General features: G+C 31.8%; 1 long non-coding RNA gene and 1 pseudogene across 2 annotated transcripts; one reads left to right on the top strand and one right to left on the bottom strand.

The window, feature by feature from the left end:
- Positions 1-4,066: 4,066 nt before the first annotated feature.
- Positions 4,067-5,952, bottom strand: LOC114412753 (annotated as a pseudogene).
- A 4,928-nt stretch (positions 5,953-10,880) lies between these two features.
- On the top strand, positions 10,881-12,191 carry LOC114403992. 2 transcript variants are annotated; one of them, XR_003664799.1, is made up of 3 exons: positions 10,881-11,107; positions 11,379-11,519; positions 12,078-12,191. It is a non-coding gene; the product is annotated as an uncharacterized LOC114403992 (long non-coding RNA). The 2 variants fall into 2 exon arrangements; XR_003664801.1 differs by having other exon boundaries at positions 12,075-12,191.
- Positions 12,192-13,843: the final 1,652 nt, after the last annotated feature.

Raw genomic sequence — 13,843 nt, 5'->3', positions numbered from 1 at the left:
TAGTGGATGTACCCTCCACTAGAACTGATCCACAAGAGATGTACCCTCTCTTGTTCTCAGTCAACAACCCAAGTAGATGTACCCTCTACTTGTACCACAAAGGATGTACCCTCCAATGCGTTAAGACAAAGTTCTCAGGCGGTTAAACCTTTGAAACCTTGTGAATGGGGATACAAAAGAATTCTCAGGCGGTTAGTCCTTTGAAATCTTTTGTATATGGGAAAGGGAAGAATCAAAAGAATTCTCAGACTATGTCGTTTTGAATTCTTTGACAAGGGAGAAGGGAGACACAAAAGAATTCATGCGGTTAGTCCTTCGTTCTTTTGGAAAAGGGAGAAGAGAGACACAAAAAGAATTCAGGCGGTTAGTCCTTGGCAAATTCTTTTTGGCAAAGGGAGAAGGGAATGAAAAAGATGAATAACATAAGTTTTGTTTTCAAGGTTTGGAAAACCAGAAAACTTTAGAAAGCTTTTGGCAAAGGAAGAAGAAGAAGGAGTTCAAAGAGATTCAGAAATCAATTGGCAAAAGTTTGTTGTCTAAATAATGAATGTCTAAAATGCAAATCAAAGCCTTGCTTTTATAGACTCTTCAAGTCTAATCAAGAGACCATTAGAAGAGTTATAACCTTTAGAAAAACTTAAAAACCATTTGGAAAAGTTATAACTTTTAGAAAAACTTGAAAACTATTGGAAGAGTTACATCTTTTGATTTTGTTCAGAAACTATCACTGGTAATCGATTACCAAATAAGTGTAATCGATTACACAAAGCTTTTTTGTGAAAGGATGTGACTCTTCACAATTAAATTTGAATTTCAATGTTCAAGCACATTGGTAATCGATTACCAAATACTTGTAATCAATTACAACATTTTGAAATTAATTGGAACATTGTAAATTCAGTTTGAAAGTTTTTTGAAAACCATTTTGCTACTGGTAATTGATTACAATAATCTGGTAATCGATTACCAAAGAGTAAAAACTCTTTGGTAAAAGGTTTTGAGAAAAATTCATGTGCCACTCAGTTTTTGAAATTTTTTTTTAATACTTATCTTGATTGAGTCTTCTCTTGATTCTTGAATCTTGAGTCTAGAATCTTGATCTTGATTCTTGGAACTTGAATCTTGAAACTTGATTCTTGATTCTTGAATTCAACTTTCCTCTTGTTCCTTGAAGTGTACTTGATTCAATCTTGAACTCATTCTTTGATTCTTGAGATCATCATCTTTGTTATCATGAAGTGTTCTTGACTTATGAACTTTTTGTCATCATCTTTGTTATCATCAAAACTCTTTGAATCAATCTTGTTTCATCATGAAGCTTGCTTTTCATAATTAACTTTTATGTTGTGTTATTCAACTCAAGAACGACCTGAGTTGAAGCTGGTCTCCCACGGTAGGAAAGTTGATAAATTTGGGAGTCCAGTGCCTGGGATTGAAGGCCTTGTTGCCGGCATCGGATTAAGTCCATTGATTGGGTGTTATGTGGTCACCGGCGATCCTGGACTTATATCCACATTTGCGGAGAGGTGACATAGGGAGACTAGCACCTTCCACCTTCTAGTGGGGGAGTTGATGATCACACTGGACGATGTGGCATGTCTCATCCATCTTCCTATCACAGGGGCATTACACAGGTTTGAAACTCTGGGCGTGGATGAGGCGGTCTTGTTGTTGACGGAGCTTTTAGAGGTATCCGGCGAGGAGGCTCGATAAACATAGTTGTTATCCCATCAAATATAGTAAAAGGACTAGTATTAAAGTTTATTAATTAAATAAATAAACATAAACATAGTTGTTATCTCATAAAATATAGTAAAAGTACTGATATTAAAATTTAATAATTATATAACTTAATTTTAACTTTAATAATATTTATAAATTTATAATTTCACTAAAAAATAATGTATTTATAATTTTATATAACTTTAGGTCACAACTAATAATATACTTTGGCTTATCCAAAATAAAAATTTGATGACTAGAAACATTTTATGTTATGATGTGTTCTTTACTAGGAGCGTATCTGTTTGATACAAATTACAAAGTAGTTTTGGATGACGCCACTTCCAGTAAAGGAAGATAACTGATGATAGATGTCACAAAAATTACCTTGACAAGTCAAGTCCGAGATTGGTTTAATAAGGAATCCATAGAGAAGTTCTCACCAAATTTTATCAAATGTCAAAAAGTTTTTTTATTGAAAACGAAAAACCAATACATACAGTATATCTGAACAAAAAGATAGAAATAGACATGGGCCTTCAAATCAGTTTGGGCCAAAATTACAATGAAAAAATTATAAATAAAAAATAAAACATATTTGGCATGGGCCTTCAAATTAGTTTAGACCTTCAGCAACAATTAATATTCTTAGTAGTGCCTTCATCCTTCTCCACTTAAACTTTGTTAAGTGTGCTTGTTACCATTTGTTGGAGGGTATCCACTGACTGTTTGGTGGTCCTATTCTGGTCATAGATCCTTGTATTTGGGTAGTTTTTAGATTCTCATCATTTTAGACAGCTAATTTAAATGACTTTTAAAATTAAAACTTATATTATGCTAATTGAATTGACTTTAAAATTGGAGAGGTGCTATGTTTAGTATTTTCTCAAACAAAATCACTTTTGAAAGAGGATAAATATTAAAAATAAAGAAAATAAAATATATATTACTTATTAAATATTTTTTAAAAAACGTTTCTTTTCAAAATATTTCAATTTTTATAGATGAGGCATTATTTGATTTTGAAATCCGGTTATTATATTCCTAGTTGTTTCAATAAAAAATTATTATTTCATTTAATAAACAATTATCAGAAACTTTAAAATTTTATATAAAATAATCTCATTCTTTACTAAGTAAGACTTATAGTCAACATGCGATTGCATTTATTTTTATAAGAAAAATTAATGTATCCATATGTAATATTATCATTATACATATAATTAAAATAAATTATTGATAAAAATATAAATCAATTAAATAAAAACTATCAAAATATATTTTTAATTGAACTTAAAAGGGTAAAGTTAAAAACAAACAAAATTTGTCAATAATTTAATAATGTATTTCTTTTCGTGTTCAATGGTGATAATATAAATAGAACCGAAGCCCTCGTAGTATTACCCAAAACTCCATCACTAGACCAACTTGAATGGGTAGTAATATATATTGTACTAATACATATTTTTCTTTTTCTCTTTTTTAGATTGATGTATGTAATAAAGTATGCATTTTATTGTTAACTACAAATTGATAAACTTTTTTTTCTTATTCATGCAAAAGCTTAGAAAACAAATTTATAAAAAGTAAAAAATGAAAGCAACAAGTATATAAAAATAATAATTTAATTAATGGAATATTTATAAGAAGAAAGTATAAAAAAAATCAAGGTGCAATTAGTAGAGTAACTTCTATGTTATATATAGATAATTAGCAAAATAAGATATCTTGACATGAAGGGACAAGGTGAAAACATGAAAAAGAAATATAGGAAATAAAAATAATTGAAAAACACACCTATATGATTCTAGAATATGCTAAAGTGAGCAAATAATTAGCATAAATCGAAGTCAAGTTCAAATTAATTTATATATAAAAATCAGACAAATCCACACAAATTGCTAAAACTGAATTTTGTGTATTTCGAACAAGCTTACATAAAAAATGTGAAAAATTAATTAGTAATTAGTAATTTTTTATTTATTTATTTTCTCTTATATCTTGTAACCAAAAAAATTAAAAATGGTATGTTAATTGACATATTTAATTATATAAGAAGACCTCATTATTTTCTAAATTGACATTGCTTATAAAATGATGTTAGCGATTCTTATAATTGTTGCTTCAATGCGAAGAATTTTTTAAGAATTAAAATTAATAAAATTTTATTTAATATCAACAATGATTAAATGAATTAACTTTATTATTAATTAAAAATAAGTGTTAAACAAAATTGATTATAATAATTTAATAAATAATTTTCTATCTAAAACGCTCAAAAGATAAACTTTCAGAAAACAATATAATTATTTTAATACAATATTTTAATTTATTTTAGGCTTAAGAATATGATAGACGATTCCTATAAGTGAGGAGAATGATATTTTCTTCTTCTCTCCCCCCTCTTAGATAATGAAGAGAAATTTTTATGTCCGGGATTCAATACAAGTTGCCATCACATTGCATTACTGTTACATATCTAATTATACAGCTACATAAATAAGCATTAGAAAAAAAAAAGACAAGAAATTGTTTGTGTTCATATGGCTCTAGGAGGTTTTTCCAGCAATGCAGAGAGAAATACCTCATCCTTTGACTTTGGAGAAATAACCCACTTGTGTTTCTTGTACCTCAATTGAAGAAACATGTACATATAGTCTTCCAAATTCTTTCTGTAGCAGAAAGACCTATCTATCCACAACAAACCTCCTGATCTCAGAATTCTATCCCAATCATACAGTATAAAATCCAACAATAAAAGATCAATCCAACCATCCATGAAACCATTGGTGTGCACCAAGTCCATAGTGTTGTCAAAGAATGGAAGCCTTTGATTCAATGTGACATACAAAGGAACCAAACCCCTAAGAGATCTCATTGGAAGGAGCACCAAGGTTGAGTGCTGTTGAGACAATTGTCACATTTTGCTCCCTCATTCTTGCAGCGAAGGTGCCACTTCCAATGCCATAGTCTAGTCCAATCCTAACCTCTCCTGGCTTAATTGCCAAAACATCACTAATCAAAAAGTCCACAACAAGTGAGGTATTAGAGACCCATTTCAGCTTTTCCTTCTCCATTTCAAAACATCCAATGCATTTTGAGTAACCCCTCTTTGGATTCTGGCTGGATAAGCACTCAAAGTTTCTGCATTGGTAATTCCCCCACCTCACATTTCTTCGATCTGGGAGTCTCCAAAGTGACTCATGGATAGGGTGAGGCTTTTGGTAGTCCTTTGAGGCCCTTGTCAAACACCTTCTTCTAGGCAAAGGATCACACCCATTAAGCATAAGCTTCTGAGCCAAATTCCAATCATCATCACAATAGGAGCCAATGTCATAGTCCATGTACTTCTCTAGCTCTTTCTTGTACAAAACACAAGCATGGCCTATTGTGTTGTAAACCTTGTCTGCCCCATATAGGTTGATCTTACCAACCCTATTCTCCTTTGGGCTTATGTACTTCCTAATCTCCTCAGTGATGAAAAAATTGATCACATGATCCTCTTTCACTGCGGACTTCATCCCTTCATCAACCTTCGGAACCCGAACCCGCCTTAGAGCAACATTAGCACTATGAAATGGCCTAACTATTTGATCCTTTAAAAACTTCTTGTCCAACTAGGTGCCTTTGTTTTTCTCCATTTCTTGCACTTTTGACTCAAGCTTGGCCTGCAAAGTTTCCAACTTGTCTATCACTTCTCCAACTCTATCAGAGAGTGATTTGACATCAAAACCATCAGAAACATCCCTCACATTGTAGAAGTGTTGGCATATGCCTTCATTGTGGACGAAAAAGCCTGCAGAGTAGAATCTAGTGAGACTCAAAAGGCTTACCAAGATGACCAACCATCCCAGAATAATCTGTATCCAACCCATTATTCTGGCAAGCTTGCATTTGGGAAAACATGACCTCCCCATTGACCACTCCTAAAATTGAAAAATATTTGGACACTCCTCTATAGATGAGAAACTAGGAATCAAGGGGAGTCTAGCTCAGTTGGTTAAACAGATTGCTTGAGCTATTGTAAACTTTTTGATGTCTGTCTTCTACAGATAAAAAAACAAAAAAAATAAAAAAAAATGAGAAACTAAGACATTTTTTGAAGGAAATGAAAATTAATATAGGCACATCATAGTGATCATACCATAAAAGAAACACAAGCAAATGCTCTAGCTAAAAGAGAGGACATCACAAAACAAGATTGTGAACAATATCTGTTGAAAAACTGCATTTGGGTGATGGCTATTCATTGAAAGTAGAATAATAGTAACCCTCCCTTCCAACCCGTGATTCATGAACTTGACGTATATTGTAGAATACTCAAAGTGGTCAACTGACTCAACTTGTCTATAAACTATGAACGTATTGCACATGATTCTTTCATGATCCAAAGAAATAGATGCAATAAAAATACTTACAAAACGTTTCGATCCAACTTTAGTGGTGAGAATTCTTAGATTGCAAGAAATGCTGCAAGAGAATTGAAAGGCTTCACAATTTGCCAGCACAAACCATGCGAAAATTTAAGTATTAATCAACAAGTAATTATTCATGGTTTCTACGAAAATTGTTGGTTAAGTTTGCATGCAAATAGAAATTACTTGTTTCCGTCACGCACGCTGACATACACCAAGGCAAGGACAACTGGAATTGCAACTTTCTTTCATTAGAATGGAATAGGAAAGGACAATTGACTTCATGACTTTTGGGATTAAAAAACAAAAAACAAATCGAGTAGAAGCAAGAAAAATTGTTAGATAGTTCAAAACTATTATATAGCGTGTTTGATTTTACGTTTCAGACGTAATTTTTATGTTTTGATATGATTTTTGAAAGTTAATTATTATAGCTTTTATATCTCAAACGTGATTTTTTTATGCTCAACATATTTTCAAATATACCAATAGTCTGGACGTATAAGTGAATATTATTAATTATTTCTAATAAATTAAAAATGTTTAATATGTTTCAATGTCACATAAGGATTAAACAAGATCAAGGAAATATAATGGTTTCTAATAAATTTTTTAGAGACACACAAGCTCTTTAATAATCATTTATTATATCCCAAGAAGGGGTGTGTTTGAAAGGGGTCAGTGACATCTTATCGCATCTATCTTGTTTGCTCTCAATTACAATATTATTAACTTTATTATGCTCTCAATTACAATATTATCAACTTTATTTATGCTCTCAACTGTAGGTCCGATTTGTTAATTCTCAATTTCTCATTATTTTACTATTTAGTTACACACCCATCATTAAAATGCCTTGCATCAATCACATCACACCATGCAAAAACAGAGTTGCTTTACTTTTCTCCTCCAAATTATTTTGATTATTAAATACTTGCTAAAAAAACATCTTTAGTTATCTATATCCTATATTATAAAAGAGAAGTATAAGAAAAAATCTATTGTGCCCCTGTCTAAAAAATTGCCACGTGTCCCTTTTCTTGGCTTTTTGGTTATTTTGTCTTTGCCTCATTTGTTGACAGGTGTATTTTCGCTTCTTCATTTGTTGACGCATAGGTTGAGGGAGTTGGTGCTGGAGGAAGAAAAAAGCCATGCCTAAGCTACGTGGTTGCCTCATTTGTTGACGTGTATTTGTCCTCTGCCTTCATTTGTGGAAGCAATGCCTTCCAAGGTTATTTTGATGATGTCAAAGAATCAAGAGTTAAGCAAAGTTTCAAGCAAAGATTCAAGAATCAAGTTTCAAGTTTCAAGATTTAAGATTCAAGAATCAAGTTTCAAGAATTAAGAATCAAGAATCAAGAAGAATCAAGATCAAGATTCAAGACTCAAGATTCAAGAATCAAGAGAAGACTCAATCAAGATAAGTATTAAAAGGTTTTTCAAAACATTGAGTAGCACATGAAGTTTTCACAAAAATCTTTTACCAAAGAGTTTTACTCTTTGGTAATCGATTACCAGAAGGTAGTAATCGATTACCAGTAGCCAGCATTGTTTTTCAAATTGATTTACAAAGCTGTAATCGATTACCATAATCATGTAATCGATTACCAGTGTTTTTAAAACGTTAAGATTTTCAAAATTTAAAATGAAGAGTCACATCTATTGATGTGTAATCGATTACACCTTTATGGTAATCGATTACCAGTGACTGTTTTTCAAAAAATTCATTTCCAAAAGTCACATTTCTTCAAGTGACTTGTTTCTGAAGATTCTTTCAAAAGTCATATCTTTTTAAGTGATTACTTTTAAAGGAATTGCCAAGAGTTACAAGTTTTGACTTGAGTCATCAAGAAACTATAAATATATGACCTTGGCATGAAAAATTCAATTATCTCAATCATCTCTTTCAATCATCTTTCAATGTTTTCTTTCATCTCTTCCAACAGTTTTTCTGTTTCATCTTCTCTTCATCTTTCTAAAAGTTTTTGTTCAAAACTTTCTCTTTCAAGAAAAGTTCTCTGTTCAAAAACTTGTGCTATTCATCTTTTTCATTCCATTCTCCCTTTGCCAAAAAGAATTCGCCAAGGACTAACCGCCTGAATTCTTTTTGTGTCTCTCTTCTCCCTTTTCCAAAAGAACAAAGGACTAACCGCATGAATTCTTTTGTGTCTCCTTTCTCCCTTGTCAAAGAATTCAAAACGACACAGTCTGATAATTCTTTTGATTCTTCCCATTCCCTTATACAAAAGTATTCAAAGGACTAACTGCCTGAGAATTCTTTTGTATCCCCATTCACAAAGTATCAAAGGTTTAACAGTCTGAGATCTTTGTCTTAACACATTGGAGGGTACATCCTTTGTGGTAAAAGTAGAGGGTACATCTACTTGGGTTTGACTGAGAACAAGAGAGGGTACATCTCTTGTGGATCAGTTCTAGTGGAGGGTACATCCACTAGGTTCAAAGAGAACAAGGGAGGGTACATCCCTTGTGGATCTTTGCTTGTAAAAGGATTTTTACAAGGTTGAAAGAAATCTCAAGAACAGTAGGTCGCTTGGGGACTGGATGTAGGCACGAGTTGTTGCCAAACCAGTATAAAAACTCTTGTGTGTTTATCTCTTTCTTCCCTACTCTTTTACTTTTCGCTGTGCATTTAATTCCCGCTTTTACTTTCTGTTAAGTTTCTCTTCTACTCCTCATTCTCTTAACAATTTAGTAAAAGCCTTAGAAGAGTGAATTTTTAATTAGTAAAGGTTTAGGAATAATTAATTCAACTCCCCATTCTTAATTATTCTGAGGCCACTCAATCCAACATCATCTCTTTCCTATGCGTGTTGCATTTTCTGTTTTCCACGGAGAGATCGAGATTTTTATTGATAGAACAAAAAGGAAACCCTTTCATTAACCCAACAGTGTCACTGTAGTCTCTCTTGCTGGACGAATAATGGTTCTAAGGAGGAAGAAGATGGAGTAGGGCTTCACCTTCTTTTGCTGCAATATATGATAGGTTATGATGATGCTCACTTTTTCGATTTTAGGGTTTGATTTTACTCTTAAATGCATATTTCTTTGCCCTAATTTTCGTTTTAACCCTTAGGTACCCATACGTGACTGGATCCTCTGTAGTCGCTATCAAATACAAAGATGGGATTCTAATGGCCTCTAACATGGGAGGTCTGATATTTAATCTGGTTTTTGCATATTTCTTTGCACTAATTTTCGTTTTAACCCTTAGGCACCCATACGTGACTGGATCCTTTGTAGTCGCTATCAAATACAAAGATGGGATTCTAATGGCCGTTGACATGAGAGGTCTGATATTTAATCGGGTGGGTTCGAGACTGCTGGAGAAGGAGTTGTTAAAATTTGTCGGGCCCTCTTTATATTTTGGAAATTTTTGTTGTGCATGTAAGACATGGGAGGGTGTTGCAGTTGTCATGTTTCATTTGTAGGGAAGGTGCATGATGTGGAATCTGAATGTAACCATAATAATGACGATGGTGCATGTGAACATGGTAGGGCCAGGGTCATGTTAAAAGGGTCCTCTACGTTTGTGTCAATGTACAACCAAAAGGTTCAAAAGGAGCTAATCAAAATGCATTAACGGTTTGGCAGGTAAGATTAATTCTTCATTCATCTGTTTGCGATCGATTTGGTTTATTTTTTATTTCTTATTTCATTTCCTTCAAATTTGCTGGAATTGTTTCCTTTTACTATTTAGGCCTAAATTTAGAAAATACAGTATAGAAAGTGAATTATAGATGTAAAATTAAATTTTGATGGCTTTTCAATCATTGTGCTCTCGACATGTTTTTCTCTTCTCAACAATTGAGCTGCAATTTCTTGGACCAATAGAATGGATAATTTTCAACAGGGGTGGACTTTCTATATTGTTTCCTAGGATACTTACATGGACTAATAAATTCATATAGCTTTATTGATCTTTTTTGCCATTGTTATAGAAAGTTCTAATGTTGTTTGTTTTTTGACTAAATTAGGTTACAATTTTGTAACACGGGGAGCTTAGTAAATTCATTAACCGCTGGCATGAGATCAAAGCAGCACCTCTAGCAACGAAGAATAGTTGGCAACTAACCATCATTAACCTTGCACTGAGGTCACTATAACAGCTCTCTTTAAGTTCTTTTTTTTTGTTAATTATGTCAATGTTTGAGGTTTTGAGTTTAATTTCCCTGCCATTATGTTATGCATTTTTGGCCTGCTGCTTTGAGTTTCAAATTAAGAATATAAATTGCAAGATACATGTTTATGTTATTTTCAGTTGGAAACATTTGCTTACTTTACTTTCCAATTAAAATTTGAAATTGGATCTTACATCATGGATATGTAATTAACTTTTTCATAAACACCCATATTTGCATTTTGATACCCCATTAGTTCCTCACCAAGCTTGCTTCACAATGTCGGCTTCTTTTTTTCAGGAGCTTCCATTCTCATTTGTTAAAGACCCGAGATGGTTTTCCCTTTGCTGGTGTAAGATCTTTGACTCTTCGATCTACAGTGGTCAATATTCTTGCCTTTTGCTGAAATTAAGTATTACAATTTTCAATTTATAGAATTAAGCTCTTTTTAGTTGTTGTGAAGTCAACTCAATTGAGAAAATTAGAACCACAAATCTTTTGGTGTGTTCAAAAATTTCTAAGAGCAAGATCCATTGAAATGATTTTTATGGTTGAAGAGATATTGTTATATTTGGCATGATGTGGATCATTTGTTTTAACTTTGCAGCTTATTGATTTGCAAGGTGCTTTGATAAAGAGGTGTCTGGGTCTAAAAACTCTTAATCAAAGAAGAAAATGCTTAACCAAAAGAAAATCAAGGGTATGTAATCATTTTGTGTTGGTGCCTAATCAGTCTTGATATGAAATAAAAGGGTACAGAATTGGAAATTGGTTGCTTCTCATGAGACTGAATAGTTATTCTTGAAGGTTGATGCTACTATCTTCTAAAAGGTACATTACATTATTAAAGTTTTTAATTTATATTTTTCTCTCAATGATTTCATTTACATCATTGCATTATGAAGTGTTAATCCCCTTCTTTTCCCTTTTTCTGAGCATCTTCCTTTCATTTTTGGTGAGTGGTTACATGTATATATTTATGTACACTTCATCTCATTTTTTTTACCAATTGATTGCTTGCAATTAAGTTGATGGTCATAGAACAAAAACAGGGAAAGGGTTATTGCTATCAAACACTCATGGTCAACATGTGTTCTATTAGGCTGAAGTGTATCAGCACTAGAGCTTTTGTTTGCATTTTCTTGGACAAGGGACTCCAATAGGTGCTACTGGGCACCGTGCACCACTACTTTGCTGAGTTGCCTCTCTCTGACATCGACACTCGCACTTATACATCTTTGGGGTATTATTACTGATTTGTTATCAGGCATTTTGATTTTTTATTCTAATTTTTTACTTTTCTATTTTCTAATTATATTTTTTTCTTCCCAATATATTATAAAGTGCACGCTGATATGTAAAAGGTTTTACATATGAATGATTAATTTACAAAACCAAGTGATTTATGAACTAAGTAAGAGCAAATATATTGCTTCAATTGCTTTGCTATTTTGTGATGAGTTGTTGATCAATGATTTAACATGGCAGAAGGGTAGTTGCTTAAACTATGGGATATGATACAATATTTTCTCCAACAAACTGAGGCAGAGTTAATGCTACTCTTGAGTTCAATTAAAGTACTAAAACAAATTTGTTGCTAATTTGTGATTTAGACTAGGACAATGTTGATGTCTTGGTACAATACATGTACTATGTAAGTTCTCTAGCAGTCTAGCTCACATGGTTTCTCAGTATATATGTGACTTATGGATTTAGTTATAGCCTATATGATTTAGAAGCCTGGAATAGAAAAATAGTTTTAAAGTATTCCACTAATTATATACTAAAATGTCACCAGCAGGTTATGGCAGCATCCAATCCTCACGTTATGTGCATGAGACAAAACTTACCACATTTAATTTGCTATGCTAATAAAGAATCTGCCATCCTTTTGCTAGATAATTTCTACGTATAGATGGGAAGGTATGCCTTCCTTTATCATTTTGCAGTTTTACTAATGCCTTTAAGTGGACTAGCAACAAATGATATGATTTGGCACTGGTGCTTGTGTGTTTATAAGCTCAATTGATTGTTTTTTTTTTTTTTAGTTTTTTTATTTTTCATTTTAATATTTGTCTATCTCAATCTTCTGCAACTCATTTTAATAGAGTTGATTCTCGATCAATCTATATTAGTAATGCGAGGTTTGCATATTTATTTCTTAAGATAGAATTTTAAGCATTAAGTATGTTACTGCACAACTAAGTTAATTTAGCTCTGTTGGTTTGGGATTTTTGTGAGTTATTATGATGCTTGTGCTAATAACTTCAATTTTTTATAAAAAATATTTTGAGAGCATGAGGTGATAATGTGTACGTCCATTTGTCTTACTATTCTTTTTTCCTTTTTGTTATGTGGCCGTCGTGTGTATTATCTATGGTTTTGATTGCACCTTCATCTCAAGTTTGCTGAAATGGGAGAAATATTAGTATCATCTGTTAAATGATATTTGTTGGATTGGGGACAAAATAAAAGGTATTTGCATGCAATTTTCTCTTTTGGTGAGTTTTACCGTGTTAGGCACTCTAGCAAACATTGGTCTTATATTAATTGACATCTTTGATATTGAAACAAACTGATGGAGAATCTTTCTGGACTGTTTTTACTTCAATTGTGAACTTCACATATGCCTTTTCTAATCATCCCATTCCATTGTTTTTTGTTTTTTTTTTGCCTGAATTTAGTATTATCCAAGTCTAAACCGATCAAGATGTTGCACAAAGAGCATTTGTACATGTAATTTTATGGTAATCTTTACTGGGAACATGTTTTGTCGTTAGCATTTGTATGCAACCTGATTATTTTCGTTTTATCAGAGTGCTTTTTGTAGACACATCATAAATAATATCTTATTTATATTTTTAGATAAATAGTCATTTTTTTTTCTAAATGTAATCACTTTTACTTTTACACTTTTAATTGACTTTGTAGGTGAATTTGGTGTTTTTTTTTACTAAGAATCAATGATTAATCCCTTTAGCTATTGAGATTAATCCTTTTAGTTTTTGAGATACATGTTAAGCTTTCACATAAAAAAAATTTAAGGGATAAAATTATTTGTAACATGTGTCTTAAATTAGTAAGTTTCTATATGGGTATTTTTAAATTTTTCTTAAGAAATAATTTTAAAAAAATCATAAAATTTTTGTTTAATAATGAATATTTTATTAGATTTGTAAGGATAAGTTAAAGAGTTAAAACATAAGCTACTTCATCTTTATTATGGAAGTGAATCATTAAAATTAAGCAACTTCGTGTTTATTAATTAATATAGTGCGTGAAAAATTTGTAATGTACAAATTGAATTAAAATTAAGAATTATTAATATTATAATAATATTAAAATTCAATTTATTTGATAAGAAAACACTTCAATTTTAATATAATGTATTAAAAATTAAAATTTATGTAAAGAAGACATGGACGACGAAGAATCCAAAAGCAATCCCATCTGTGTGTTTGCATATCAGAAAGGAGGACTATCAAACTAAGGTTCTTTTTTTTTTCCTTCATTTTTTTTAATGCATTCTCTCTCTTTCTTTCTCTCTTTTTTTATTTTTATTTTTAT

This window comes from Glycine soja, chromosome 1 (assembly GCF_004193775.1).
Source record: "Glycine soja cultivar W05 chromosome 1, ASM419377v2, whole genome shotgun sequence".
NCBI classification, from domain to species: domain Eukaryota; kingdom Viridiplantae; phylum Streptophyta; class Magnoliopsida; order Fabales; family Fabaceae; genus Glycine; species Glycine soja.
Note: the sequence above shows the minus strand (reverse complement) of the source record. Positions and strands in the feature narration are given on the sequence as shown.